Source organism: Nannospalax galili, unplaced genomic scaffold, assembly GCF_000622305.1.
Source record: "Nannospalax galili isolate Female #2095 unplaced genomic scaffold, S.galili_v1.0 scaffold251, whole genome shotgun sequence".
NCBI lineage: Eukaryota > Metazoa > Chordata > Mammalia > Rodentia > Spalacidae > Nannospalax > Nannospalax galili.
In genome coordinates this window covers 1,239,182-1,243,801 of record NW_008329576.1, presented here as the reverse complement: position 1 = coordinate 1,243,801, position 4,620 = coordinate 1,239,182, and the positions used below count along the sequence as shown (strand labels likewise).

Here is a 4,620-nt window from a genome sequence, read left to right as displayed (position 1 = left end):
AATTTACTGTGGAAACACGAAGTAACCTCGGCCCCAGATACCACTCCTTTGGTCTCTTAAGAGAGATCTTTAAACTTTTTCCTGGCTCCTCCTATTCACTACACCCTCCATCCACCTCACCAACGCACACTCAAATCTTGACTTTAAAAAGAAATCGAAACCTTCCTGACCTATCACTTGGCATTTCGCCCCACCTGCAGCCTCTGTCCCCCCCCCCGCCAAATTTTTTTTCCTCTCCTGATCCTCAGCTCTTCGCTTCTTTAAAAAAAAAAAAAAAAAAAAAAAAAACGAAGAAGAAGGAATTTTCAATAGTCCCACTTGTCAAGCGAAGACCATCTTTTAACCTTCAACAGCAGCGAAAGCCGTGTGAACTCTCGGTGAACCAAGATTGAAGTCATAAATCACGCGTACAAAGGCGGCTGCGGAGGCTGGCGCGGGCTGCTGCACCTTTAACGCTTTCTGGGGCTGACAGGCGGCGGCCCAGCTAAAGTTCACAGCGCCGGGGGAGGGCCCGGTCCGCTCGCCTCCCCAACCGGGCCCGGTCCGGCCCGGCCCGCTAGCCCGCGCCGCTGCAGGCCCCACCACTGCTCCGGCTCAGCGCCCCCCACCCGCCCCCTCCAGCCCGCTGCGCCTGGGCCGCGCATCCCTCTCCCCCGCCGGCTCTGCAGCATTTAAATAGGCAAATAGATCCACGCGGACACAATAATTTAGCTTGTTTTGTCTTTGGCATTTTCTACAGGACCCCAAGAGATGGCCGTTCCTCCGCCGGTCCTCCCTCTAGAACTGGCGTCCTCCATCTCTGTCTATGCAGGCGCAATTATCCAGATCCTTGGGATTCCAAAACTGTCTGAGTCACTGGAACTAGGAACACCTGGTAGAATCACGCCATGCAATTAGATTTTCTTTTTGCTTTGCATTTTCTTTCTTGTTACTCATCTATTTATTTTATTTATTTTTAAGAGGGCTGCGATTAGCCGCCTGACTGGGCGGAGTAGCTGGGGTGGGAAGAAAAATAGCGGGACAACCCAAGAGAAATCTCCAGGCTCTGCAGGGCTGGGGCTCCCTTCCTTTCCTCGGCCCCGGGGCCTCCTCTTCCTCTTCCGAACGTTTTCTTCCCTCTTTCCACCGTCCTCTCTTTTGGTTTAAAGTTCAGCGACTCTCGAATTTCTTTCTGAGCGGAAACCGGACGCTTGGCGACCCGGGGCGGAGCGGCCCCAGCACAGCCCCAGCCTGAGCCAGACCCGCCTCCCTCGCCCTCCGGAATCCCGGTGCCCGCCTCGGACCCCCGGGACCCGGATGGGACTCTCCATCCTCCCCAGGTGTGCTGGCGCTTGGTCTGGGGACCTGAACCACCGACCTCCTCTCCCAGACTCCAGATTCGCTGCACAAAGTTTGGAGGGTGGGTACACCCTGACCCAGGCAATTTGCTCCCCCAAATCCCTGGCTGACTAACCTGATATGACAAAAACTCGTGATGGATTTGGTATATGTTAATTCACAATGCCCTTTCCTCCAGAATTTAACTATAAGTTAATACACACCGGAAACCACGCGCATACACGCTCGTTAATGGGCTTAGGTATTAGCGAGTCCTAACGATGCATACAAATGTGCTCTGCGCTCGGTAGGCCCCTCAAGATTTATGGGCCTTGAGCTCTCTGAAGCTGTAAACAAGGAGAAAAAAAAGAGAAAGCGGGAGAGACTGGGGGAAAGAGACTGAGGCCTGACTCGCCCCTCCAGATTGTGGGAGAGAAGGGATTCTTACGTATTTCCCTTGCCTTGCAAGCTCGGTGCGTGTGGGTTTGGGCTTCGGTCTGGGGGTGGTGTTCTGCCTGGAAGCTGTGTGCGTGGGCAGTGTTGTTTGCTTTGGGGTAGGAGGAAGCCTGCGCCTTTGAATTGTTGGGCAGGGGCCCTAAGGTAGTAGACATTTGTGATCACATCCGTGAGTGCACTGTTAGTGGTGTGTGTGTGTGTCTTGTGTGTGTGTGTGTGCGCGCGCGCGAGCCCCCTCACGTGAAACAGGCAGGCTTCCCTTTGGCCCAGGCTTTGGTCCCTTGAACCCGGTGAACAAATTTCAAACATTCGTAATAACAATAAATAACATAATAAAAACAGTAATTAATAATCCCTCCCTATTAGGAAAACAATCAAGGACCAGAGGAGATTTGAGGCGGAGGGGACCAATGAAGGAAGGAACCCCCATCACAGACTCTTAAGGAGAAGACAAGGGGGGACCGAGGCTGGGATCCCCTTCTCAGACAGGGTCTTCTTGCTAGAGAAGGGGAGGAAGGGCCAGGAGGCCTCTCTTCACTGCTCTTTTTCTTTGGCTTTCTTTGTGAGAGCAGAAAGGGGACCCCCACACACATGTGTGGTTAGTGGCTTTGGGAACTCCCTGGAAGCCCCTACTTTAAAGAGGAGGCCAAACGTGCAGGGCCAGACAGAGCAGCAGAGATAGAAGAGGCTTTGGCCACAGACTCCTTGCAGCGTGCAGCCGAAGGGAAGGGACGCAGAGGTGCCGAGGAAGTCAAGCTTTGCCGACTGGAGGGGAGCAGAAAAATATTTATGGCCGCCGAGGAGTGGGGTGAGCGGCGGAGTTGGGCGGGAGCTCGCAGGCCCCGGAAAAGTTCTCTTCCTCTGGCCTTTTCAAAAAGTAGTGAGGGCTGAGGCGCCTTCAATTTTTCTTCCCCGAGTTTGGAGCCAAGCGATTTCCATAAAGGAAGTGAAAACCGCGTCCAGGAATCACTTTCTCCAGGTACATTTTTCTGATAATTTTATTAATTCATTAATTTGAGGGGGGAGATGGGAGTCAGAGGTGTAGCGATCCGAAGTTCGCGGGAGAGGAAGCCGCCCCACAGTTTCGGGTCTAACGAAATCCCTCCTTTTAAAACAATTGTGCTGGGGGAAGAAAACAAAGAGGGGAAATACAATACACATTAGCGAACTTTGTAAATGGGGGGCGGGGGAGTATAAGCAACGAGCATGCGAACTTCTGAAAGATTTAAGTCACAAGCCTTTCCAGAGGTTTGGATTATTTTTCAACAGTTGGTGACCCATTGGGTCTGAAAAGAGCCAGAGAGTTGCGCTATCCACTGAGTCACACGCAAAGACTAGAGATTCCTCCCCGCTTTCCTCGCAGTTGAGCAACACCGGATGGAGGAGGACCCAGCACTGACCAACCCAAGAAGATGGCGATGAAACAAAATTAAATAAACCAGGTCGAAGCGCTGAGCGCTAAGCTGAGCGCTGGGTGCCCAGAGAGGACCGGCCTTGAGTCGCTGGCTGCCGGGGAGATGGGCGCGGGTCGCTCAGTGGCTGGAGCCGGGGTTGCTCAAACCCCAGCCTGGGCCCTCTTCACTCTGTCCACTCCAAGGCCAGTTAGGGCTTCCCTAGTGAGAGGGGTTTGGGGCCCAAGAGATGAGAAGTGTCGCAAGCCAGCTTTTGCTTTTTCATTTTTTTCTCTTAGGCCTTTCCACCTGCCCAAGAGACTGACCTAGGGGCTTCTGGGCTGCTTGGGAGCTGCCACTGCCCCCCACCCACTCCTGCTGGACTGCCCAAAGTCTAGCGACCTCTAACCCTCCATTGGGGAGGAAATACCACCACCCCAGCACCTTAGCCCCCTGCCCTGTGTGGTGTGGCTCTCTTCAGGAACGGCTTACAAAGAAGAAAGAACAACTTGGAGCCCTGTTGACATCTAGTTCTGAGGATCCATTTACATCTGGAGAGTTTATTTATAACTCCCTCTATAACTCTCTCTGTTTGGAGGCACTGGTGGCTCTATTGACAGACGGATGTCTACAAAATATTGCTCTATCTCTAACCATACCTAAATGTGCTGTGGTTGTATTTACAGATTTATGCTTGAGGAAAATATAATTATTTCCATTGTATTTGTGCATATACAACAGTTATAGAAGCAGATTTATATACAGGAAAATATACGACTCTCTTATAGCCATCTAGCTTTATGGACATTTGATATCCTGACAGATTTATATCTCTGAGCAGCTATATAGATAAATGTATATCGTTAGAATTATGTATCAAGAGATATATACTTATTGATTGTGATATAAAGTGGTTAGAGCATTCACTTAGAGCTGTATATGATTATGGAGATATTTCTGTATTATTATCACTATATATAGGCATATCTATTTATAAGCACATAGTTATAAAAATAGACATAAGTAATTATAGTCCTATATGTACATGCTGTTATCTTTGTCTAGAATTATAGACATTTTTGAATATAACTCTATAGAGATATCTGTATGTATATAAGATGTAATTATCTCGTGATATGTGTGCATTGGGACTTAGGCCAGTCTATCTCTGAACAGACATATTTATGCGTAGGGGTTGGAGAGACTTGCTTGCTGAGTTAACTGCCGAGGGCCGACTGGGAAGCTAGGAAAGGAGTAAGCAGAGTTCTTTCCTGAGGGAACATGGGAGTTACAAGAGGGTCAACAGCCTAGAAGTGCTCTGGAGGGGAGGACATGGAAGGTGACTGGGGCTTGGTTCAACTGACAGAGAGGGAAGTAGTAAATACCCACCAAGAGCCAGTGGAAGGGGCAGGCATTGACAGGTGTGGCCTAGGGTTTGTGGAGGGGAGCATCCTAC

General features: G+C 50.3%; 1 long non-coding RNA gene across 2 annotated transcripts; it reads left to right on the top strand.

The window, feature by feature from the left end:
- Positions 1-825: 825 nt before the first annotated feature.
- On the top strand, positions 826-4,196 carry LOC115071391. Of its 2 annotated transcripts, none has more exons than XR_003850475.1 (3): positions 826-1,399; positions 2,346-2,752; positions 3,043-4,196. It is a non-coding gene; the product is annotated as an uncharacterized LOC115071391 (long non-coding RNA). The 2 variants fall into 2 exon arrangements; XR_003850476.1 differs by lacking the exon at positions 826-1,399 and adding an exon at positions 1,408-1,790.
- The last annotated feature ends 424 nt before the right edge of the window (positions 4,197-4,620 follow it).